This window comes from Stegostoma tigrinum, chromosome 13 (genome assembly GCF_030684315.1).
Source record: "Stegostoma tigrinum isolate sSteTig4 chromosome 13, sSteTig4.hap1, whole genome shotgun sequence".
In the NCBI taxonomy this organism is placed as follows: Eukaryota; Metazoa; Chordata; class Chondrichthyes; order Orectolobiformes; family Stegostomatidae; genus Stegostoma; species Stegostoma tigrinum.
Window position 1 is genome coordinate 50,352,490 of NC_081366.1, and position 27,011 is coordinate 50,379,500.

Genomic DNA, 27,011 nt, shown 5'->3' on the forward strand with positions numbered 1-27,011 from the left:
TCAAAGAGGTGGGTATGGAACCAGTAGAGGTGAGTGTAGGTGGGGAGGTAGGGAGGAGATAGGTCAGTCCAGGGAGGACTGACGGGTCAAGGGGTGAGATGAGGTTAGTTGGTAGGAGTTGGGGGTGGGGCTTGGGGTTGGAGGAGGGGATAGGTGGGAGGAAGGACAGGTTAGGGAGGTGGGGAGAGCTGGGCTGGCTTTGGGATGCGGCAGGGGGAGGGGAGATCTTGAAGCTCATCCCTCACACCCCCTCCCCACAATAACAATCAAAACAGAATCCCCCCTCATCCTCACGTACCACCCCACCAACCTCTGGATCCAACGCATCATCCTCCGACACTTCGACCATCTGCAATCCAACCCCACCACCAAAGACATTTTCCCCCCCCACCCTTATCTGCTTTCCAGAGGGACCACTCTCTCCGTGACTCCCTTGTCTGCTCTACACTCCCCTCCAGCGTCGCCAAACCCATAACCGCAGGAAGTGCTACAGCTGCCCCTGCACCTCCTCCCTCAGCCCCATCCCAGGCCCCAAAAAGATTTTCCGCATCAAGCAGATGTTCACCTGCACATCTGCTAATGTGGTATACTGCATCCGCTGTTCCTATTGTGGTCTCCTCTACGTCGGGGAACCAAGCGGAGGCTTGGGGACTGCTTTGCCGAAAACCTATGCTCGGTTCGCACTAAACAACTGCACCTCCCAGTCACGAACCACTTCAACTCCCCCTCCCATTCCTTAGACAACATGTCCATCCTGGGCCTCCTGCAATGCCACAATGATGCAACCTGAAGGTTGCAGGAACAGCATCTCACATTCCGCTTGGGAACCCTGCAGCGCAATGATATCAATGTGGACTTCCCAAGCTTCAAAATCTCCCCTCCCCCTACCACACCCCAAAACCAGCCCAGCTTGTCCCCGGCTCCCTAACATGTCCTTCCTCCCACCCATCCCCTCCTCCCACCCCAAGCCCCACCTCATCTCCTACCTACTAACTTCATCCCGCCCCCTTGACCTGTCCGTCCTCCCTGGACTGACCTCTCTCCTCCCTATTTCCCCTACACTCACCTCTACTGGCTCCATCCCTGCCGCTTTCACCTGTCTGTCTCCTCTCCACCTATCTTCTCCTCTATCCATCTTCTAACCGCGTCCCCCTCTCTCCCTATTTATTTCAGAACCTCCTTCCCCTCCCTCATTTCTGAAGAAGGGTCTAAGCCCAAAGCATCAGACTTCCTGCTCCTCTAATGCTGCTTGGCCTGCTGTGTCCATCCAGATCTACACCTTGTTATCTCAGGAAATCTTTGGCTTCTTTGTTAATTCTGTACAACAGCATGTGAACTCTTTGAAAAAAATGCAGAAATGTCATTGGTGATGCCACTCAATTAATAATATTATAAATAGATAGAATGCCATCTGAATTAGTGTTCCTCTGTTTATAGTGAAATTAATTACTTGATATTCCTTCATCTATCCTCAGACACAAGCAAAATTCTTCAATAAAATTATGAAAAAAAGTGAAAATTCCATTAACTAGTTTGCTCTGCATTTAAGTGTACCAACCTCGTCCCATGGGTATTTTTGGAAGCTCAGTGAGCAAAAAAGCTGCAATTCTGCTAATGCAACGAATTATGACATGGCATGGCAGGTTTACAGCTTGGGATAACTCCAATCCAGAGTAATTTCAGACACGTGTTAGTGGAACAAAACTCCAAACTGACTACTTTAAGGATTGAATAGTAGCAATGAGTTAAATATTCCAGGTTCTGATAATATTGCCTAGAGCTAACAACACATTACCTCGAAAACTTCAAAACATCCCTAACTAAAATGTATGACTAAACACGAACAATAAAATCTAACAGACCTGATCTCAATCAGAATTGAAAATCTTATGGAGCATATAAACTGATTCAACATCCCTGCAGAATTTCACAGCTTCTCTCACCATTTAAAACCTGCACTCTGTGTTCTGCTAATGCTGTACTATCAAACATACTAAAATCAGAATAAACTATTGATGAGGCATAGCTTTACAATCAAACTGTAAAATACTTTTATGTCCAATATAATAGAGTTGTGTTTTTTGAAAATTTTCATTTTTTAGTGCAGTATTAAAGTATTTTTTTAAAAACCTGGTAGCCAACAGAATTTAGTTTACAAGTTTACAATGTATTTGCTTCTCATTTTTCTTATAAAATAGTCTATGATTAGGTGGGAAATATTGACAAATGTAAATTTTTCTTAATTCTCTTTCTTTAATCTGTACAGTAACAAATGAACTAGAACACAGTTGGGTTTTTATGCACTAAAGGGGAAACTGAAAATTGAGCAAATGGGACTGTTACATTGTATTAATGTAATATGTGTGTAATAGTTCTGGCGTCCTGGCCTCTTCTTACAGTGCTGGGAGAAGAGGACATCCCTCCTCTGCAGATCAGGACCTCCAGGTTACAATCCTCAATATCCCCTTTTCCACGAAAAGAATCCTGACTGTGACCACCCCAAGCAGTCAACTGGGGTACTCCACAAAGCTTTACTGGGAATCCCCTAAATGATGGTATCCCACTTGACTGAGGAATACTCCTAGACTTTGCGACATAGCCATTTAGTTTTTGCATGTTATTTGCCGCGACTGGCACATACCACAGGTGTGACATTGAGATAGAACTGTGTTGTACAGCAAGAATTCCATTCCCTTCACTGATAACTGCTGACTGCCACAGTAAGCTGTCTGCCTTTGTGTCTGCACTAAAAGACAAGTCAAGGCAGTAATACTGTGAGCCTCTGAACTCTAGTTGTGGGGAGATGCAAAGCGCAAAAAGACAAGGTAAGGCAGAGACGCATTCAGCATTGAAGAAGGTACAAAGTGAGTATGAGCCAAGACAGCAAGTTAACAGCTTTGTTTCCTGGTCCAGTCTGTGAGTTAGTGCCCATGCCTGCACGTAAAGAGTCCTTGCAGCTGCATTTCAATGAAAGGCGCCACAGCACTACTAAGCACAGCACTAAAGTGAAGAAGCACTCAATAAGTGAAGAGGGAGATGTGCCACAACGTAGTCAGGCTAGTACATCGTATGCCAACTACCATGGGCATAGGTTGCATGTAGATGCTGACTATAGAGCATGTCTGGAGTTGATGGTGTCAGGTGCCCAAGGTGGAGTTCCAGAGGAGCAAGCAGTGAGGTGGTGTTGCCAACTACCCACTCAGACGTTCAAGTCAGGAATACTCAGCATTTAGTTTCTATTCAGCAGATGGGAGGATAGGAGCCTGCATATTAATGAGCAAGAAGAGGGAGTAATGAGGGTAAAAATAAGTGATAATCTCCATTATAAGCCTCTCACTGCTCACTAGTGAGAGTCTCACCTCGACACCTGGGACTTGGTTGGGAAATGCAACTTTCTCTTCAGTCAATATTTCACCCAACTTTCTCAAATTTTTCATCATAGCCCAATTTGTTCTGGGCCTGGAAAGATTTGACTCTGAGAGATTTGGGCTTAGGGGCTGTTATTCACGGTCTACCTATGCCTATTAGATGAAATGTAGGTCAGTCACAAAATTTCTCTATCCACGTCAACTGGCTGATCGTGGCACAGGTTTGTGTGCCTTTAGCACTAGTTTTCTTTTCTGAATTTGCCAGTGAGCTCTGTTTGCATACAGCTGGGAAGAGTTGGCAACTTCAGTTGACATCGTGTGGCACAAAAAGCTTGCTTTTTATAAAAGGCTGGTTGGCATTTAAAAGGGAAAATGAAGAAAAGATTACAATGGAAATTCTTACTAATTGAACTGCTAAATACACAAGGATCCAAGCCAACAGATATGGCAATAGAGGCATTGTTGGGTAGAAAGAGAGATGCCATAATCTGTCAGGAGGGTAGGGACAGCCTCAAGAACTAGCCCCAGCAAGAGAGACAGAGCAGGTGGCCATCTTCAGTTCACTAGCAAAGAACATGGGAACAGTCTAGCTCCAACTTGGCAGGCAGGATGATGCAGAGCTTCCCTATTACACAGACTCTGCTGCAGCTCCCTGAAGCAATACTGACCAAGAGACACTACCTCCATTTTCCTCTAAACACAACTGCATTCACACACATGAATGAGGAATGCCATATGACCCACAGCGCTGCCCACCATGGGAAAGCAAGGTAACTATGCAAAGTAATTTAGGTAACAACATAACTGAATTTCACAGCATATGCCTATTATTTATGAAATTTAGGTTCATTAGAATACTGAGCAGCCACAATAAATACTTTGGAAATACAAACAGAAGAATTCAAACAAAGGGAAAAGTGAAGTAAATAAAAGACATAAACCGTCTCAATGCAAGTTGAGCCCCATGGACATTTAGGGGACATTTAGCACAGCACTCTAGGTGATTTTAGAACAGGGCTGAAGGGAGTGCAGAGCTAGTGTTTAACATCCATGTAGGGAGGAAGGAAGGGATACACTATCTTCTGGGGTTTGCCCCTGATGCAATTCATGGCATCCTCCAAAGTCAGCACCCTCTTCCATCCAAAGATTTTACAAATTTATAACAACTGTGCTGCCTGGGCCCAAATACCCGACTAGGTCAACCAAATTATGATTTGGCAAGGTAATGCTGAGATCAATAGAGACTTTAACAAGCTCAATTGATCTTTAATTATTTACCTATGGTGGGTGGGCTTCCAATTACAGTAGTCCAGATTCTCGGGGTAAGCTCAGGCGGTGCACCCACCCTCGATTACTTGACCTTCCTAAGCAAAGCATATCCAACCAGGGCATGGAATATCCTACCCTGTGTCTAAGGGGGTGACATGCAATCATTTAGTTAAGGACAACAGAAAATTCAATTTAAAAAAAAATCACTTGAAGCTAATGCAATTTACAATGTTCCGAAATTCAGTGCAGCAAATTTACTAAAATGACAAAATCTTCCCTGAAGAAAAGCAGTGCAGGACACAGAAAACGTGCTCAAAACTGACTATGCAAATGCAGATGAGCTCTTAGGGTGAAATGCTGAAAAACACCTTTGTCTGAATCAACTCAGTTGTTTCCAAATTTTCCATTATTCAGGTGGCTCAAAGCATCTATCTGCTTTACCAAGTTTTTTTTAAATTGTAACTTAAAAGCATCTAGTAGGGTACAGAAATATATCCACTTCAGGAGGAACAAAAATGATTAACTACACCATAAAATCTAATTATGTACGGAAAAGTACTCGATTTCAGTACCATGATACTGTATACAGTTTACTGTACCAAATTTCTTCTCACAATTTCGTGGATTTTAAACTTCTATTCCAGCTGCTATGGAGTGACAAGAGTCTGATGAAAAGTTGATCACATTCAAGTTAGACTATAGACAGTTTTGAGAAGATTTGTAGCTCAGGTTGAGGTTCTGGATGTGAATTTGCTCGCTGAGCTGGAAGGTTAGTTTTCAGACATTTCATCACTTTATTTTTATTTGAAAAAATATACTTTATTCATAAGATGGACAAAAAATAAAACATATTTATACACCTACCCAGTCATGCAAGCCGTTCCGGGTTACCCAGGGGGTACGTACACCAACTAAAGGAAAAAAAACAAAGAAGAAAAAAAAACAAAGCAAAGAAAATGCCCCGGCAGTCGTCACCCCACACAGTCCCCGTTGGCCCACTGACCAGTTGGGGAAGGCGCCAGCTGGGCCCAGTTACCAGATAGGGCCCTTTTTTCTATTCTGGACGAGGGGTTTCATAAGGTGGTCTTACCCACCGTGCCTTAGCGGCGGCTGCCCCAAGCTTTAGCGCGTCCCTCAGCACGTAGTCCTGGACCTTGGAGTGTGCCAGTCTGCAACATTTGGTCGGGGTCAGTTCTTTCAGCTGGCAGACCAGCAAGTTGCGGGCAGACCAAACAGCGTCTTTCACCACATTGATGGTCCTCCAGGCGTAGTTGATGTTGGTCTCGGTGTGCGTCCTGGGAAACAGCCTGTAGAGCACGGAGTCCCGCGTCATGGAGCTGCTCGGGACGAACCTCGACAAATACCACTGCATCCCCCGCCTGACCTCCTGCGCATAGGCACACTCCAGAAGGAGGTGATCGACAGTCTCATCCCCCCCCGCAGCCACCTCGAGGGCAGCGTGCGGTGGCGCAGAGATTCCAGGCATGCATAAAGGATCTCACTGGCAGAGCCCCTCTCACCGCCAGCCAAGCAATGTCCTTGTGCTTGTTTGAAAGTTCTGGCAATGAGGCATTCTGCCCAATGACTTTGGCAGTCGGCGTGGGGAACACACGACGGGATCCACCCTCTCCTTTTCCTGAAGGGTCTCGAGGATACTACGTGCTGACCACTGCCTGACGGCCTTGTGGTCAAAGGTGTTTCTTTTCAAAAATTTCACCACGAAGGACAGGCGGCATGGAATGGTCCAACTACTTGGAGCGTTCCGCGGCAACGACGCCAGGCCCATACTTCGCAACACCGGGGACAGGTAAAACCTGAGTAAGTAGTGACACTTGGTGTTTGCGTACTGAGGATCTACGCACAGCTTGATGCAGATGCACACAAAGGTAGCCGTCAGGGCGAGGGTGGCGTTCGGTACGCCCTTTCCCCCATTTTCCAGGTCTTTGTACATGGTGTCCCTGCGGACCCGGTCCATCCTCGACCCCAAAATGAAGTGGAAGATGGCCCGGGTGACCGCAGCGGCGCAGGTCCAGGGAATAGGCCAGGCCTGCGCCACATACAACAGTACCAAAAGCCCCTCGTACCCGACAACCAGGTTCTTACCCGCGATGGAGAGGGACCGGAGCGTCCACCTGCCCAGCTTCTGCTTCAATTTGGTGATATGCTCCTCCCAAGTCTTAGTGCATGCCCCAGCTCCACCAAACCAAACACCCAGCACCATCAGGTAGTCTGTCCTGACGGTGAAGGGAATGAAGGAGCAGTCGTCCCAGTTCCCGAAGAACATGACCTCGCTCTTACCCCATTGACTTTGGCACCCGAGGCCAGTTTAAACTGGCTGCAGATGTCCAACAGTCCACTCACCGACCGACGATCGGTGCAGAAGACAGCGGCATCATCCATGTACAGGGAGGTCTTGACCTGAAGGCCTCCGCTGCCTGGGTTAGTCACGCCCTTAAGGCTCACGTCCTTCCTGATGGATGCGGCGAAGGGCTCCACACAGCACACGAACAAGGCAGGAGAGAGCGGGCAGCCCTGCGTGACTCCAGATCTAACAGGAAAAGTGTCCGATTCCCACCCGTTGATCGAGACTGCGCTAACGATGTTGGTGTAGAGCAGCCGGATCCAATTGCGGATGCCCTCTCCGAACCCCAATTTGGCGAGGACGTCCCTCATGTAAGCATGAGAGACCCTGACAAAGGCCTTCTCCTGGTCCAGGCTGACGAGGCAGGTGTCCACCCGCCTGTCCTGTACGTAGGTGATCGTATCCCTGATGAGCGCGAGGCTCTCAGCGATCTTCCTGCCCGGCACAGCACAGGTTTGGTCAGGGTGAATCACTGACTCCAGGACAGACCTGACCCGGTTGGCTATGACCTTGGCCAGGATTTTGTAGTCCACGTTCAATAGTGAAATGGGACGCCAATTCTTAATTTCTTCCCTCTCCCCCTTCCTCTTGTAAATGAGGGTGATGATGCCCTTCCTCATGGACTTGCACATTTCCCCTGCCCGAAGTGCACTATCGTACACTTCTAGCAGGTCCCGGTCGACCAGGTCCCACAGAGCGGAATACAGCTCGACCGGTAAGCCATCGCTCCCGGGAGTCCTATTCCTCTCCAAGGACTTGAGGGCTCTGGTCAGCTCGTCCAGGTCGTGCTGTCCGTGGGCTTCGTGTCATACAGTCCGGCATAGAAGGATCTGCTGATCCTCAAAATGTCGGGCTGAGACGACGTCACCGAGCCGTTGTCCTCCTCCAGCCGGCTAAGAACAGAGCTCTCTTTGTGCACCTTCTGAAAGAAGAAACGCGAGCACGTCTCATCCTGCTCCACGGAGCGGACCCTGGACCGGAAGATTATCCTGGAGGCCTCCGCGGTGAAGAGCGAGGTTTGCTGGCCCCTCACCTCACGGAGGTCCTCCGTGACATCGACCCCCATCAACTGCAGAAGGAGCAGGTTCTGCACCCTTTTCTGGAGTCACGACAGCTTTCCACGCCTCTGTCTCGCCTTCCGAACACCCTTGAGGATAAAGAACCTCTTGATGTTCTCCTTCACCGTCTCCCACCAGTCTCCCAGAGGCTCAAAGAGGGGTTTCACGGTTCTCCTACTGGCGTACTCCCTCTTAAGCTCCTCGGCATTCTCTGGGGTCAACAGAGTCGTGTTGAGCTTCCACGACCCCTTGCCGGCCGGCTGGTCGTCCTGTAAGTGACAGTCGGTCAGCAGGAGGCAGTGGTCAGAGAAGAACACCGGCTCGACGCCGGTGGACCTGACCGAGAACGTCCGTGACACAAACAGCAAGTCTATCCTTGAGCGAATAGACCCTTCTGGCCGCGACCAGGTGTACCTCCACTGCACTCAGTCTGCAGGGATGCTGAAGACGTCAAGCAGCTTGGCGTCCTTCACTGCGCCCATCAGGAACCTGGACGTGATGTCCAGTTGACTCCCTCGACCCGCTGTCCCCACGCTGAATCTTCCATCTGCATCGATGATGCAGTTGAAGTCTCCACCTAGGATGACTGGCCTGGACGTAGCCAGCAGGGGTGGAAGCCGCTGCAGGACGGCCAACCGCTCACTCCGTACCGATGGAGCATACACATTGATCAGCCTCAGGGGAGCGTTCCTGTAGGTGATGTCAGCCACTAGGAGGCACCCCCCCCACCACCTCCTGAACTTGAGAGATGGTGAAGTTGCGCCCCCGCAGCAGAATAGCCAGGCCCGAGGAGCGACAGTCGTTATCCCCCGACCAGATCGAAGGCCCACAGGTCCAGGCGCCAGACCATTTCCCGTACCTGCTGAGGTTCGGGTATCCCGCACTCCTGCAGAAACAGGAGGTCCGCCTTGACGGTGGTCAGGTAGGCCAACGTGGACACACATCTTGCGGTGGACTTGACGCTACGCACATTAACGCTCGCAACGCGTACCCCCATTGTGGGCAGTGACGGCAGTACCCTCCCCGAGTCCAAGGTCCAGCCCCTCTATCTGTCCCTTCATGCCCATTGCTCGGGCTAACTGCTGGACGCTCTCCGGGCTCAGGAAGCCATCCGTGCTGCCTTCCGGGTGGCATCCCCCCGTTGGGGGTACGGAAGCAGGAGAGTCCGGCTCTGGGTCAGGCTGGGGACGTGCTGTTTCCTCCTCCCAGCCTGGAAGTTCCAGGACGCCTTCCAGTGCCCCAGCGGCACGTGACTGGGTGTTGGAGGGAGTCTCAGGGTGCCTCCCATCACCTGAAAGCGCAGTGCTGCTTTCCTTCTCCCTTGAGATCTTTAACTTCTGCTTCGGGTGGGCCCTCTACGAATCCCCCTCGTCAGAGGAGCTCTTATACCCCGCTGTAGCTGCCTCTTCCCGCCTGATGGTTGCGGTTCCTGGGCCCACCGACGCACCTTCCTCCTCGCTTTCCGGACCGTCATCCACTCCCCTGGGTCGCCTGTCGCCGCCTCCATCGACTCCGGGTTGTCGGGGTAGAGTGGAGCCTGCAGGGGCGCTTTGCTGGCCTTGGGCCCATCCTGCAGGGCTGGGCCCCCCTGCACGGCCTGGCCCTCCTGCACATTAATGGGGTCCTTGCAGGGCCCTGGTGTCTTCCTCTCCTCCAGCGGGGGCTCGCCCCACATTGCCCCTGCTGGCGACCTGGGCGGAGGTGGTCCCCCACAGCGGGCATGCCCTATAGAGGTGGCCCGCTTCCCCGCAAAGGTTGCAGCTTTTCTCTTGTGGGCAATCCTTTGCAAGGTGTCCCTCCTCCCTGCAGTTCCTGCAAATGGTGGCTTTGCAGTCGGCCGCCACGTGACCTGACCTGCCACAGGCATAGCAGACTCTAGGTTGCCCTGCATAGGTCAGGTAGCCCTTGCTCCCGCCGATCGCGAAGGTCTATCACGGAGGTCTTAGACGACGGCACGAGGGAGTGGCTGGACCGGCCGATATCCCTGGACGAGCTGACCAGAGCCCTCCAGTCCTTGGAGAGGAATAGGACTCCCGGAAGCGACGGCTTACCGGTCGAGCTGTATTCCGCTCTGTGGGGCCTGGTCGGCTGGGACCTGCTGGAGGTGTACGATAGTGCGCTTCGGGCAGGGGAAATGTGCAAGTCCATGAGGAAGGGCATCATCACCCTCATTTAGAAGAGGAAGGCGGAGAGGGAAGAAATTAAGAATTGGCGTCCCATTTCACTACTGAATGTGGGCTACAAAATCCTGGCCAAGGTCATTGCCAACCGGGTCAGGTCTGTCCTGGAGTCAGTGATTCACCCTGACCAAGCCTGTGCTGTGCCGGGCAGGAAGATCGCTGAGAGCCTCGCGCTCATCAGGGATACGATCGCCTACGTACAGGACAGGCGGGTGGACACCTGCCTCGTCAGCCTGGACCAGGAGAAGGCCTTCGATCAGGTCTCTCATGCTTACATGAGGGACGTCCTCTCCAAATTGGGGTTCGGGAAGGGCATCCGCAATTGGATCCGGCTGCTCTACGCCAACATCGTTAGCAGAGTCTCGATCAACGGGTGGGAATCAGACAGTTTTCCTGTTAGATCTGGAGTCACGCAGGGCTGCCCGATCTCGCCTGCCTTGTTCGTGTGCTGTGTGGAGTCCTTCGCCGCCTCCATCAGGAAGGACGTGAGCCTGAAGGGCGTGACTATCCCAGGCAGCGGAGGCCTTCAGGTCAAGACCTCCCTGTACATGGACGATGTCACCGTCTTCTGCACCGATCGTCGGTCGGTGAGTAGACTATTGGACATCTGCGGCCAGTTTAAACTGGCCTCGGGTGCCAAAGTCAATGGGGTAAGAGCGAGGTCATGTTCTTCGGGAACTGGGACGACCGCTTCTTCATCCCCTTCACCGTCAGGACAGACTACCTGAATGTGCTGGGTGTTTGGTTTGGTGGAGCTGGGGCATGCACTAAGACTTGGGAGGAGCATATCACCAAATTGAAGCAGAAGCTGGGCAAGTGGACGCTCCGGTCCCTCTCCATCGCAGGTAAGAACCTGGTTGTCAGGTGCGAGGGGCTTTCCGTACTGTTGTATGTGGCGCAGGCCTGGCCTATTCCCTGGACCTGCGCCGCTGCAGTCACCCGGGCTATCTTCCACTTCATTTGGGGGTCGAGGATGGACTGGGTCCACAGGGACACCATGTACAAAGACCTGGGAAATGGGGGAAAGGGTGTACCGAACGCCACCCTCGCCCTGACGGCTACCTTTGTGTGCGGCTGCATCAAGCTGTGCGTCGATCCTCAGTACGCAAACACCAAGTGTCACTACTTACTGAGGTTCTACCTGTCCCCGGTGTTGCGAAGGATGGGCCTGGCCTCGTTGCCGCAGAACGCTCCGAGTAGTTGGACCGTTCCGTACCACCTGTCCTTCGTGGAGAAATTTTTGAAAAGAAACACCTTTGACCACAAGGCCGTCAGGCAGTGGTCAGCATGCAGTATCCTCGGGACCCTTCGGGAAAAGGAGAGGGTGGATCCCGTCGTGTGGTTCCCCACACAGACTGCCAAAGTCATTTGGCAGAATGCCTCATCGCCAGAACTTTCGGACAAGCACAAGGACATTGCTTGGCTGGCGGTGAGAGGGGCTCTGCCAGTGAGATCCTTTATGCATGCCCGGAATCTCTGCGCCACCGCACGCTGCCCTCAAGGTGGCTGCGGGGGGGACGAGACTGTCGATCACCTCCTTCTGGAGTGTGCCTATGCGCAGGAGGTCTGGAGGGGGATGCAGTGGTATTTGTCGAGGTTCGTCCCGAGCAGCTCCGTGGCATGGGACTCCGTGCTCTACGGGCTGTTTCCGGGGACGCACACTGAGACCAACATCAACTGCGCCTGGAGGACCATCAATGCGGTGAAAGACGCTGTTTGGTCTGCCCGCACCTTGCTGGTCTGCCAGCTGAAAGAGCTGACCTCGACCGAGTGTTGCAGACGGGCACACTCCAAGGTCCAGGACTACGTGCTGAGGGACGCGCTAAAGCTTGGGGCAGCCGCCAAGGCGCGGTGGGGAAAGACCACCGTATGAAATCCCTCGTCCAGAATAGAAAAAAGAACCCTATCTGGTAACTGGGCCCAGCTGGCGCCTTCTCCAACTGGTCAGGGGGCCAACAGGGACTGTGCGGGGTGACGACTGCCGGGGTATTTTCTTTGCTTTGTTTTTTTTTCCTTCTTTGTTTTTTTCCTTTAGTTGGTCTATGTATCCCCTGGGTAACCCGGAGCGGCTTGCATGACTGGGTAGGTGTGTAAATATGTTTTATTTTTTGTACATCTTACGAATAAAGTATATTTTTTCAAATAAAAAAAGGTGACGAAACGTCTGAAAACTAACCTTCCAGCTCAGCGAGCAAACTCATATCCATACTATAGTCAGTTAGATTGTAGTCAACACTGCAATATTTTATGCTATATAATCGGCCTGTTTGTTGATTAACAACCACAAATGTGATTTATGACTGAAAACACTGGAGAACAGCAGCTTTTGCCTCATTATTCAAAGATTTGGTGTATTTCTATCAATATCACCGATGGTCATTTCTTTGTTGAAAAGATGCAGTGTTCAATTACTAATGCAGACTGTAGGACTGTTTTATACATAAATTATAGGGAGAAATAAAATAATGGATAGCTGCATCCCTGCTAAGACTCATCAGTTTTTCTTTTATTTTCTATGGCTCAGCAGAAGGCAGGAACCATAGTGTATGGTGAGGTGGAAAGAATGTGTAATGCTTCCTCAAACAAAAATGCATAAGCAGTATGGAAAATATATCACAAACCCTGTTTGTAGAGTGACATCTAATTGGTTACCCTTTGAGTGTGAACTGTGTTTTTTTTAAACAAAATGATCAGAAAGCAGTCCAATGATGGAGGGATGATCAAGATAGCCAGAAGACATCTTGCTTTATAAGCAGGGATGCCAACTCCAGTTGGCTCAGTCACAAGACATGCAAATTGACACTTGGCTATTTCCTCAGAATGCATTTGGGACCCAGTCAAAGAATCGAACATTCCTAAAATCCCTAAGGTGTGGGGTTACCCATTCAGCTCATTGAGTTGCACCAACCCTCTGAACAGCATTCCACCCAGATACACCCTCCCACCTATCAGCCTGTATTTCCCATGGCTAGCCCACCTAGCCTGCACATCCCTGGACACTATGGGCAACTGAGCATAGCTAATCCACCTAACCTGCAAATTCATGGACTGTGATAACACTGTGTGAAGCTGGATGAACACAGCAGGCCAAGCAGCATCAGAGGAGCAGGAAAGCTTGACATTTCAGGTCAGGATTCTTCTTCAGAAATGGGGGAGGGGAAGGGGATTCTGAAATAAATAGGGAGACAGGGGAAGGCGGACAGAGGATGGATAGAGGAGAAGATGGGGTGAGAGGAGGCAGACAGGTCAAAGAGGTGGGGATGGAGCCAGTAGAGGTGAGTGTAGGGGTGACAGGGAGGAGCAAGGTCAGTCCAGGGAGGACTGACAGGTCAAGGACTCGGGATGAGTTTAGTAGGTAGGAAATGGGGGTGGGGCTTGGGGTGGGAGAAGGGGATAGGTGGGAGGAAGGACGGGTTAGGGAGGCAGGGACGAGCTGGGCTGGTTTTGGGATGTGGTAGGGATAGGGGAGATTTAGAAGCTCATTCCTCACACCCCCTCCCCACATCGGGGAAACCAAACGGAGGCCTGGGGACCACTTTGTGGAACACTTATGCTCAGTTCGCAACAAACAACTACACCTCCCAGTCACGAACCATTTAAATTCCCCCCACCAACTGCTTGGATGACATGTCCATCCTGGGCCTCCTGCATTGCCACACTGATGCCACCCAAAAGATGCAGGAGCAGCATTTCATATTTCGCTTGGGATCCCTGCAGCCCAAGGGTATCAATGTGGACTTCACAAGCTTAAAATCTCCCCTCCCCCAACCACATGCTAAAGCCAACCCAGCTAGTCCCCACCTCCCTAAACATTCCTCCCAGCTCAAGCCCCACCCCCATCCCCTACCCAATAACCTCATCCCACACCGCGACCTATCCATCCCCCCTGTACTGACCTATCCCTTCCCTAACTCCCCACCAACACTCACCTTCACTGGTTCTAACCCCGTATCTTTGACCTGTCTGTCTCCTCTCACACTATCTTCTCCTTTATCCATCTTCTATCCGCCTCCCACTGTCTCCCTATTTATTTCAGAATCCCCTTCCCCTCCCCAACTTCTGAACAAGGGTCCCAACCTGAAACATCAAGCTTTCCTGCTCCTCTGGTGCCGCTTGGCTTGCTGTGTTCGTCCAGCTTCACACCGTGTTATATCAGACTCGTCAGCATTGGCAGTTCCTACTATATCTGTTACAATTTATGGACTGTCATGGAGTATCTTTGCTTGCTTCATGCAAACAGTCGTCATCCAACAATGGCAATCAAGAGATTGATAATCAAGAACAGGTGAAGAAGTGAAGCCAAGAATGGGCAAGAGGGGTAACGAGAGATGGCAATGAAATTCACAGAGAACACCCTGAGGGACTTTAGTTCCATCAGTAACTAAAAGTAACTCAATGAAATTGCACTGAAAACTAATGACAATATTGTGTCTGAATTGGGGTGAATGTTACAAAAGTCATTCTGAAATTCAGTCTCAGAGTTTATAAGGTCCACCCCTCCAATAGGGAAAGACAACCCTGAACAGATGCAAATGGAGAACTTTCTGTCATCAAAAAAACTCAATATTTGAGCAGAGACAGGTCCCGACAGGAAAGGTAAGCATGCGTCAAGCTCAGTGTCTTCACTGACTCCTAATTCACTGGCAATATTTGTGATTGGATCAGCAAATCAAGATTTGGCTTATCATTAATGAGTTCATACCAACTAAGAGAGTCAACAATTGGCCTCCTTTCTGGAAATTCAAAGCAATGGGAAAAGTCATCTACATGCACAAATAAATAAACCTATACATCTATCTGAAAACAGCAGTAATGCCACAACATTGTGCCTGGAACTCCTGGTAAAGCTACAACTCCATCTGACATTCATATTGAAATTATAGACAAGAGTCTCCTGCATTGCACAAGGTTTGATAAGTGACCTCAGTCAATGTTTCTACCAGTAAACCTAATCCCTCTCCCTTTCTTCTTGAGCTTAAATTTGTACAAGGAGAAAGGGAGAGGAATTAGGTGTACTAGTGGTAGATCTTCCAGTTCAGAATAATGAAGAGCTGGAATATCTCCAGACGACCTGGCCAACATTTCTTCCCCCTCAAACAAACAATCAAAAAGCATGCAAATAATTATTCATAAAACTGTGATGTTTGGGACTTTGCTGGCAGAGAATGAATGCTGCATTTAGCGTGTCCCTGTCATCATCTTCACCACAGAACCTTAGGGGCTTTAATCAGCGTAGATGTGCTTTTGGACCTCCTAAAACAGAGGCAGCATAGACCAAGCTGAACGAAACAAACTGACCAAAGGAGTAGCTCGCTCATGTCTGGGGCTTTTCACATTGGGGACAAATTAAATTGCGTTCAATGCCAACATTTCTAAATTTTTCCCTGAATTTGGATTGAATAGTGGAGTTCCCAAAGGAAGGAGGTCTTTTAGCCATAGGGTCAGGGCTCCACTTTTTATGTTCAGTCTGTAACTCCACTTCTGTCAGGAATACGCTTATTTACATGGTAAGAATGTGAAAATAATGCTCTAACCTCCAGATAGGAGTCCACAGTTTCAGAACCATTCTTTCCTTTATGCACAGCTCCTTCCAAAACAGAAATTTTGCTTGCCTGTTGTAATACAGCAACAGATGTAAACGCAGTAGTCATTCAGTGCCAGGAAAGTGCCACAAATCATGATTTTACGAATGACTATTTAACCCGCTTTTTGATTGCTGGAAGGGGAGGAAATTTTGGCTCAGACAACTGAACAGATTCTAGCTCTTAGTCATTCTGAACTGAAGACAAGTCTTTAGTTTAATGTCTCATCCAAAAACAACCCTGTTTGAACTCCTCCTCAGCATAATGTGGTGAGACACAGGAAAAGTACTAACAATTGAAAAAAATGAACACAGTACAGTAACTGTATATAACCAGCGTGAATATGCCAAAAATGACTCAAGTAGAGAGAATGGACCAGAAAAAAAGATTCAAAGTCAGCAGGAAAACAAGGAACCCAAAAAGCATAAAATAAATTCTAGCGAACTGGAATTCACAAAGAAAAGTGATACCACTGGTGATTCCCCAGTTATAATACTTGCAAATGGACAGAATAAAAATGCAGCCAGAGAAAATGACACCAAGCAAAGGAAAGTTATTTCAAAAGTTATAATCAATATCTCAGATGCATCTAAATAAAGGGGCAATGTTTCTTCAGTTCCCATGATTTTTAATATTACAATAACAGAGGCAAATACTTAAAATGCCAGATAACAAAGTGTGGAGCTGGATGAACACAGCAGGCCAAGCAGTGTCTCAGGAGCACAAAAGCTGACGTTTCGAGCCTAGACCCTTCATCAGAGGCTCTGATGGAGGGTCTAGGCCCGAAACGTCAGCTTTTGTGCTCCTCTGATGCTGCTTGGCCTGATGTGTTCATCCAGCTCCACACTTTGTTATCTTGGATTCTCCAGCATCTGCAGTTCCCATTATCACTGTTACTTAACATGCCAGTTCCTTTCTTGAATCTCATGTTTCTGCAGGATGAGGTGGAAGCAGTTCTCATGCTTAACAGGTGACTTCACTCAACCATACAAAACCAAATACTGCTTATGATGCCTCGTGTATCATTACCCGTATTTGTGCCAAATTTTTTACATGTTCTGGACTGTGAAGTGCACATGAACCCAGGTGTAAAGCTTCAGTATCAATATTTATTTAACATTTTATCATTCACTTATGACCTTTATTTATTTTTCTCCTTATCGTGGTAACTGTTCAGGTTTCTTTCTCCTTAGCACCGATACTGGCATCATTAGCTTTCTCTATTTGAGGTCATGAGTGATGATCATGAAAAGTCTCTAGCCCTAGCTACAGTATCCACATACTCCACAGCACAGACATAAATAAATGCAACTTGCTTTGAAAGAGAAATATCGTGCCCAAAATCTATGGATTTGACTTTACAAAAGTTAGGGAGTTTCAGCACTGGAACCAGAAGTGGGTACCAAACACATGCAGATGGACAGTGAGGCAGCAGGCAACATTTTACCAGCTATGGTCAGTCGAGAGGTCACGACAAGTGCTGCCATCCAATTGAGAAGAATGACCCAATGTGAAGATTGCCCAGCCTCATTAGTTCAGCAACAACAAAAGAGATGGTCTCTGCTGAGGCCGAAGGAAAGGGAAAGGGTCCTGCCATTTACATGCCTTAGAAGCCAGACAAGTCTTCTCTTACCATGATGTGGCCAGGAGAGCAAGCCCAAGCAGTATCAGAGAGGTGCTTTTCCAATGACAGGTCAAAGTCAAATGGATAGTCATCGCTTTTGTGGGTCATGTCTATGGGCCAAAGAACAACCATAAATGAAGGTCCCATTCCCTAAACTACATTTGATCCCAAAAGGAGATCACCAGGGTTCATCCTGAGATCTCCCCAGATACCAGGAGCTTATCCTGGTAGGGGTAAAATGCCAGTGGGTACAGAAAGCAACATTTACTTGGCCAATCAATTAATTGTCTGCCTACTTCATATCAGCAGTTATTTCTAAAGAAAACAACTCTATTGAGAATAGTGTGGTGTATTCTGCGATTCCAAAGCTTGTAATTTTTGACAGAGAACCTTACTGAAAGGAGAAACTAAAAAGGGAAACCAACAAAGATAACTAACCCTCCCTGTTTCTAAGAAACTAAAAATATAGAGCCCTCCAAGCTCAACAGTAGATGAAGATTCTAACGCTAAAGTACAGCATGCTGCAGAAGACAGTGGTAAGATCCAGAGGCTGAGAATAAACTAAGTGCCACATCTAGACAGAGGTGAGGAGATCCTGCAGACATGCTATTTTTGTTACAGATTGTATCCATGAAACTATGATAGTGTGTGCTTCATTATCAGCTTGAGAGTCAGGGTACACCCCAGAGGGAGAGGGTCTGAAATTCTTTGTAAGAAACAAAACATCTTCAAAGATTTTGGAAATGTGTTTGATGGCCTATATGTCAAGTGCACTGCTGAGCCAATTTGTAAGGTCTCTCTTAACTGTATCTGAGTTAATTTGATATGTAATTTACAGTTAACTGCAATTAGCTGTTAATTCATGTTTAACCAATGTTGACATTTGGTTTTGAAATATTGATGATCAATGAAGGCAATATTTAGTGTTTGGTCTATTCACTCTTCTGCTTTAAGCTCTGTAATCTTGTGGCTTTATTCGTTTAGTTAAGGAGATTTTGTCCTTATTACTGACTTGAAATAAATGGGAACATCTTTTGCAGGTGTGGATTGTCACTTTGTAAAGTCAGTGTCAACTGAAGTCTTAAAAGTTGGCTATATACAGAGCAACCGTACTCTGCAGTCCTTAACTGATTGCAATTCTTACTTCCACTCTACCCATCATTTAATCAACTGCTTCCTCTAAAATATGCTTCTGATGATTTATTGAATGGTGAAGTAATATAAACAGGCAATTTCATTAAATGAGACTTCCAATGAACTCAGTCCATGGAGAATTGACTGTAAATTTTTAAAAAATGTTTTTGAATAAAATATTTAAAAATAAATATATATTCTATTGGATTTGAAACAATACTCTTGGATTAGATTCTGCTATCTACCAGCTAACTGAGCTACTGGACTGTGTTGGAGGGCATGCAAAATAGACCAGCCCACTGTCTTTGCCCACCTTGTCTGAACTCACAGAGGCACAATCAGTAGTTCATCCATCATATAAAACAAATAATCAAGAAGCTAAACTGCCATGCTATAAAAGCTGGTTTCTGTTCAGTCTATTTTTCTAAGTAGCTTTATTTTAGGGGTGGGGGGGGCAGGCAGATTTACTATCCTGGCCATCAACTTTTCTTGCAGGGGGCCAAGCCATTCATCATCTCGAAAATTCCAGGTCACTGCTATTTTGTACTATCGATTAAATTAACAGACACTCATCAGTTCATGAGCTAATGAAAGTGCAAGAAATGGCTGAACAATAAGGAAGTTGTATCTTACAGACTGGTATTGAGGATTGGTTTAACATTACTGCCAACTGACACAACATCAATCCACATGTTTAATCATTAATGGAACATGTACCGGTATTAGTGGAATTCTAGTTTTCCAACTGTTAGCATGCCAAATGTTCTTAAATCAATACATAGATATAGACATAGAAGATTGGAGCAGGAAGCTGCCATTCAGCCCTTAAACCTGCCCTGCCATTCATCACGTTCATGGCTGATTGTCCAACTCAAAAGCCTATTCCTGCTTTCTCCCCATAACCTTACATCCCCATTTGCCCCAAGTCCTATATCTAGCTGCCTCGAGAAAACATTCAAAGTTCTGGCATGTCCTCACTGTTGATAAGTCAACTGCAGAAATATGCTGAGAGTTTCACTGATAAGAGTTATCATGCTGAATAAACATTAGGGCAAGGTTTAAATGTAAGCCAATTCACAAGGTCTAAATGCAAACACTGTTACATTTGACAATAAATGACAATCAAGATAAATATTAACATTTATGTACAAAAGGAGGGGGTCGTGGAAATGTGACTTGATTGGTAATCCAGAACTCTTGGCCAATGCTCTGGGGACATTGCTTTAATCCCAACAAGGCAAGTGGTGAAATGTGAGTTCAATTTTTTTAAAAAGGTACCAGACTAAATTGCCAGCCTAATTGCAACTATGTAACCACTATCAATCATTGTAAGAACCAACTGATTTACTTTGAGGGAAGGAAATCTGCCAATCTTACCTAGTCTGGGCTGCATTTGACTCCAGACACACAGCAATGTGTTTGACACTTAACTGCCTTGTGGGTAGTTAGGGAGAGATGATATCTGCTGGTCTAGCCATTGATGCCCATAGCCCATGAAAGAATAAAGTTAAAAAGCACTGTCACAGTAGGTCAGCAAAGGTGAATTCAGTGCTCAGGCCTTGCTGGAAATTGGTCTGGATCATGTCTGGTTTAAGATTCGCACACCTTGTTTGTTATCTGGTGTTTGAAACTTTCTAAGGATTTGTGAAACAATGGCATCAATGCACATTCTAGGGCACTACTGTCATAGCTGTTTACATTACTTCCAGGTTGCCTTAGAGTTTTCATGTCTTTAAGCTTGACTGTTTGAAATCAATGCTTACCACTGTTTCCCATCATCTAATGTGACATCCTTCATCAAGGGACTTGAGGTCAGCTATTACCACACTGACATTTTCATTTTCTTTGAATTCGTCGAGGAGCTGTTCACTTTTTTAGTGTCCAGCAGGCTATAAAGATCTTTCTAAATCTCTGGGAAACAAATGTGGTGGCTGTCAACGTGTGGGGCCAAGTAAAGTGACTGTAGTTTTTGGGCAGGGTAGGATTTGGTTCATGCTCATGAGAGTGAATTTCACATGAAAACGTTGTTGTTGTGCAGTATAAGGTGATTAAAGTAGAGTACCACTGCTCAACCTGGCTCAGAAATCACCAAACAAAACGTAGTGGATGTCCAGAAGAGTGTTTCCAGTGACCAGCACAGCTCAATGATTCTCTCACTGCTCTCATTCATTGAACATCATGATGTCTGCAGGGAAATCATCCATCAAGGATCAGCTGATAGCTAATGAAACACTCCCATTATCACAGGGCTCTCATTGACATAAAGGAAACACACATACCAGAGTGAAGTCTCATAGGCCATACTTAAATACAATCCATGCCCAACAAACTAAAACAGTGCCATCTCTCCAAAACACAGCTCCTGCTGGGCTGCAAATGTTATTAACCTTGAACTAGCATCTCACCAGAGTGGTGACACTCCAGGTTTCAGCTGTCCATGGAAAATGTGGACAACACTCAACTATATGGGGAGAGGCCAGGGAACAGACAGTCATAGAGTCAGAGTTATACAGCATGGAAACAGACTCTTTGATTCACCTCAGTACCAGTCTATAAGACACTAAATTGATTTAGTCCCATTTGCCAGCCTTTAGTCTACATCCCTCTAAATCCTTCTTATTCACATACCCATCCGGATGCCTTGTAAATGTTGTAAGTGTACCAGCCTCCACCAGTTCTTCTGGCAGCTCATTCCATGCATGCACCACCTTCTGTGTGAAAATGTTGCCCATCAGGTCCCTTGTAAATTTTTCCATTCTCACCTTAAACCTATACAATCCAGTTTTGAACTTCCTACTCTTGGTAATAAGGCCTTGTCTATTTACCCTATCCCTGGTCCTCATGATTTTATAAACCTCTGTAAGGTCACCACTCAGCCTCTGACACGCCAGAAAAAAATGGCCCAGCCTATTCTACCTTCCCCTATAGCTCAAACCCTCTAACTCCAGCAACATCCCTGTTAATCTTTTCAGAACTTTAATCTTTTCAAGTTTACAAACATCTTTCCTGTTGCAGGAAGACCAGAAATAAATGTAGTATTCCAAAAGTGGCCTAACCAACGTCCTGTACAGCTGCAACGTGACATCCCAACTCAAAGACATTGCCACTTGCCCTACAAGTGGAAAATGAGGAGTGCCTCAAATTGTGACTGAGGGCAATTCAAATCAAACCATCACCTACATACTGAATTGCTGTCCTGTGAGACCCATTCCTGTAGAATCACTACCATTCATACTGCGTTAGCTGAAGCCATTAAATGAGATTGTTAACCTCAATATTGAACTGTAACCGCTTCCCCAGCCACATGAACATATACCTTGAATATGGCTAGCATCTGCATTCAATGAATTTCAACATGACTTTCAGTTGTGTGCATTCTGCAGTTACAAAATGCCTGAAAAATGGACAAAAATAAAAAAAAGTCACACCCAAATTTTCACCCAAGAAATCACCATCAGGAACGTTTGATGCAAATTTTGTGGCAGAGTACAGTATTCTATCACATATTTTCACTTCTGCAAATAACAGGCATTCAAATAACCGAAGGGAAAATTAATGCTAAATTAACATTTACATTTGTCCTTATGGTAACTTTTCTTTTGACAAAGCACTTTCACTATTGCAGGGAAATTTACATTCCTCATGGACGAGTACAGGGAATGTTGCGTAGATAATGTACTGCACTCTCTAAGCAACTAAGTTTTGGATAAGCCAGATTGGCCAAAATATTTGGATAAAACTAATATACAATAATTGGAGAAAAATAGGAGATTGATACTTGGTAATGATACTCATTTTCTCATTTTACCAGCTGGCGTTGGTACAATAGACCAAGTGGCCTCTTTCTACACCACAACATTTTACAATTCTCTTCAGAAGCTGTACATTTGAATAGAGGTCAACCACAAACAGTGGTCTAGATTTGCCTTTTTGAGACTGTGGAGAGTTCATGTTAGATATTGACCAACTCACAGCCACTATCCTCCCCTCAATCATATAGCTTGCCGAATTGTGGACCTAGTAACTCGGTAAAAACTAATAAGAAATAATTCACCATCGGTGGAGGGCTACTTTTCAGGGCATTCAATGGCAAATAGGTGAGTAGTTTTGTTTTGCTTCTTGTAGGATGGATGAGGAGACGGTGTCAAGAGTATTCAGAGATATGGGCAGAGATAAGGGCTTTCAGAGACTATGACTTTGGGACCACCCCAATCTGTGCTTCCAATTTGTCCCAGATTGGGGCCAATGAAGACCCTCCATTGTGTCAGCAGGCGTAGTGCAATCGTTTCCCAGTCAGGAAACCAGCCACCTTTCTTGCCCACTAAGGATGAAGGTAGTCAGAGAGGTGACAAGTCACCACCATTAATTGACCATGTAAAGGATCTTAATTGGTGAGGAGTTGAGAAGACCCCCACAGGCCTTCTCAGCCAGCATAATGTGTGATGTAAAAACAGGGAAGAGTATCCATCCAAGGCCAACTCATCTAATTATTAACCCTTCCCGCCACCTCCTCAGAGGGGAAAATTTACACCCAGTGTGACAGATATTTAGCTCTAAATGGAGATCTAATAAAACCTTCTCTAAATTTCTGAATATCCCTTTATGTTGATGGACACAAAATGAGATGGCAGCAGATAAAATTGAGGGCAGATTTCAAAACAAGGTCAATTGTGCGAAGCTAAAAATGGCACACGTAAAGAACTTGTTTAGTGGGACAAAGTTTGAAAACTGAACTTGCAAATAAACAACCTGACAGAATTAATAATAGTTAGCTTCTCTCCATTTTGGCCTTGTCACAATCTGAGAAAGGGTCACCAGACCCAAAACATTAACTCTTATTTTGCTTCACTGATGCTGCAAGACCTGCTGAGCTTTTCCAGCAACTTCTGTTTTTGCTTCTGATTTACAGCATACTCAGTTCTTTCAGTTTTCATCATAATCTTAGGTCTAAACAGGACTAGACAACAACTACAAGGTTGATATATAAATTAATTTCAATCCTAGCTGATCACAAACACAGTCAAGGCACTGCACAGACCTCAGGCTACTTGGATCCATGATCGCATGGCTAGAATTCCCCCACATGGACTATATCAAATGATATGCCAAGCTCAGAAACTCACGACACAATCATCCTGCTCCTTGCTATATTTCACAATCACAATTGCATTTTACAGAATCAGCAGGGAAATTTCATATGTGATCATCGAACAGCTGCCGAATTGGAAAACATAAAACTTCCACATATGCATGTTATTTATGTTACCAGTAATAATAAATTTATCGTCAAACTCAGTAATCGGAGAAATTCTTTCTGATTGATTACTGCTCAATGCTCAAAGTAAAATATTAGTACACTTGTCGAACATTGGTTTGTTGGCTATGCCAGAAAACTACCAGTTAGATTATTGTGCATGCTAGATGTTTAGGGAATCTGAAAAGGGAGAAGTAGTAGCATTTGAGATTTAAAAAGGAAATTATTTCTTTATTAAGAGATGATATAACAAGAAGTAAGCAAGTGGTCTGGAATTATTAGGTGGGATTAATAAAAAGTTTGAAGACTGTCGTAGCAATTATGTATAGGCAGATACCAGCTGTGAAGCAACTAAATGTGGATTAGTTTAAACCAGCATGTTGTAATGGTGGTCATTTAAATGCAATATTTTAATTCGAATATGGGGTGAATTTTAATTCAAATATTGGGCAGGTATATTCATAATCCTCTCCTCAATAGAAAAGTCATTCTTGATGCCAACATTAAAGAAGAGGTTATCACTCACTAATCATCCACAGGCAGTGGAAGGCTCTTATAGTGCAATGGTAGTGTCCCAAGCTCTGAGTGAGCAAATCTGGGTTGAAATCCTATCTGCTACAGCAGCGTGTGCCAATACATGTCTGAACGTGTTGATTTAAAAAACAATCTACACTGCAGTGGCTTTAACTGCTACCATGGACTTCCATTTCTCTTTTGGAGGTGATGGCTAATCAGGTTGACAAACAGCTAAATAATCACAATGCAGTTGAAGCCATGGCTGATGAAAAAGGGGAATCCCAAGAAGAGAGATCATGGGTGTCTGACTGAAAAGGTAAGAACAGTATTTTGGTTTGGGAACATAGCAAAGGATGGCAACTGGAGAGAAGTCAGGCTGTACAGACTGGGGATGGCAGGGAAGAGATGGTGCAATGTGGGGCATGATTTTTGGGAGTAGTGCCCTTTCTTGGCACAATGAATGTTCCATGAAGGAAGATATCCACATTTCCTTCCTGCTTTTTATTCCAAGTTGCAAAATTACTGCCTGGTCTTCATTTTTCCACCTTCCCTTCGGTATATACTACCGCGGGTACATTTGCAACGTTTAAAAGCCATTTGGATAAATACATGAATAAAAATGTTTGGAGGGATAAAGGCCTAGCGCAGGCAGGTGGGACTGGTTTAGTTGGGGATTATTATTTCCATGTACTATGACTCTACAAGTGATCTCATGAGTAACGTATAAATATAAGCTCTGAAGTCCTACCATATCCAATCAAGAATGGCGGTGGATAATTAAATAGCTTACTGAAGGAGGAGACTTCATACAGATCACATTTTCCACAATAGGGCAGCCCAGCACATCATTGCATAAGATAAGGCTGAAACAATTGTAACTAACTTCACCTCAACATGCCAGATGGATTAAGATTCCCACCATCACTTTCAGCCAATTTAATTCACTTCACAGGATATTAGAAATGGCTGAAAACACTGAATGTAGCAAAGGCTATAGGTTCTGATAACATCATGGAATAGTACTGAAAACCTGTGCTCAATAATGAGTTGCACACCTAACCAAGCTATGCTAAGACAGCTCCAACGCTTGCAACTGTCCAACATGGTGAAAAATTATCCTGTCATATCCAATTCACAGATGGAAGAACAAATCCAATCTGGGTAATTCTCTCCATATCTGTTTACTCTCAAGTCATTAGCAAATGAAGAAAATTGGTCAGAGAATATGTCATATAAAGCAATACCTTACCAATACCTGTTCATTGATGTTCACATTGGGTTTTGTCAGAACCAGTTAGCTTCAGAACTCATTGCAGACTTGGTCCAAATGAAAACAAAATAGCTGAATTCTAGATATCAGCTGAGAGTAATGGCCCTCGTTATCAAGTCAACATTTCATAAAGCGTGCGCCATCGAGGGGCTCTAGTAGCACTCACCTCTTGGAGATTTTAAATGCATCTTCCTGTTGGTTGGTTATAAAAAAAGTCATAGAAGATCATAGAATCCCTATAGTATGGAAACAGGCCACTTGGCCCAACAAATCCACACCACCCCTTCAAAGAGCATCCCACACAGACCCATTCCCCTACCCCTGTATTTCCCATGTCTAACCCACCTAACCTAAACATCCCTGGGCATAATGGGCAATTTAGCATAGTCAATCCACCGAGTCTGCACATCTTTGGACTGTGGGAGAAAACCGGAGCACCTGGAAGAAACCCACACTGTCAGGGGAGAATGTGCAAACTCCCTATAGACAATCACGCGAGGTTGGAATCAAACCTGGGTTCCCGGCACTGTGAGGCAGCAGTGCTAACCACTGAGCCACCGTGCCTCCCATGGGATCTTCTGAAGAAGAGCACTGAAGCTATCCATGGGATCCTGACCCATTTTGTATCCCTCCAGCAACAACAGTGAAACAGATCACCTGCTTATTAACACGTGTGTGTGTGTGTGTGTGTGTGTGTGTGTGTGTGAGCTTGCTATGTAAACATTGGCAACATACAAACGTTACAACACTTCAAGAAAGAACTCATTGGTTGAAGAATGTTTTGAGGTGTCCAGTGATTACAAAAAATGGTTCGGAATCTCCAACTCTAATAACTGCAAGAATCCCTACTGAGTAAAATTGAAGATAATGGGAGCTGAAAGCAAACTCTCCATGGGCTGATCTCATATCTAGCAGCAAGGTAAACAGTTAGCTGTGGCTGTTGCTGGGCAATCCTCCCAGCTCCAGGGCATCTCTGCAAAAGTTCCTCAGGGCTGCATACTAGGCCCAACCATGTTCAACTACTTCACCAATGTTCTGACCGCTCTTGAAGTCAGATGTGGGAATGCCTTCTGATGACTGCAGTGCTTAGTAACATTTGCAACTTCTTAGAAACCACCATGCCTGCATAAAGCAAGACTTGGATAACAATAGCGTTTATACCACCGAAGTGCCAGGTAACAAGCATCACCAAAAGAACATCTAAATGTCTCCCTCGACACTCATTTGGCATCATAACTGTCACACTCTCCAACATTGACATCCTGAGAGTGAGCATTGACAAGACAATTTATTGGATGAGCTGTATATATGCTGTGGAAATAATACCAAGTCAGAAGGTAGGTAGTCTGTGACTCATCTCCCAACGCTCCACAGCCTAGCAAACATCTCAAAGA

General features: G+C 46.0%; 1 protein-coding gene across 4 annotated transcripts in view; it reads right to left on the bottom strand.

The window, feature by feature from the left end:
• sh3pxd2b (SH3 and PX domains 2B) overlaps positions 1–27,011 on the bottom strand; it is a 266,404-nt gene that overhangs the window by 162,874 nt on the left and 76,519 nt on the right. The gene's annotated exons all lie outside the window — the stretch shown is intronic.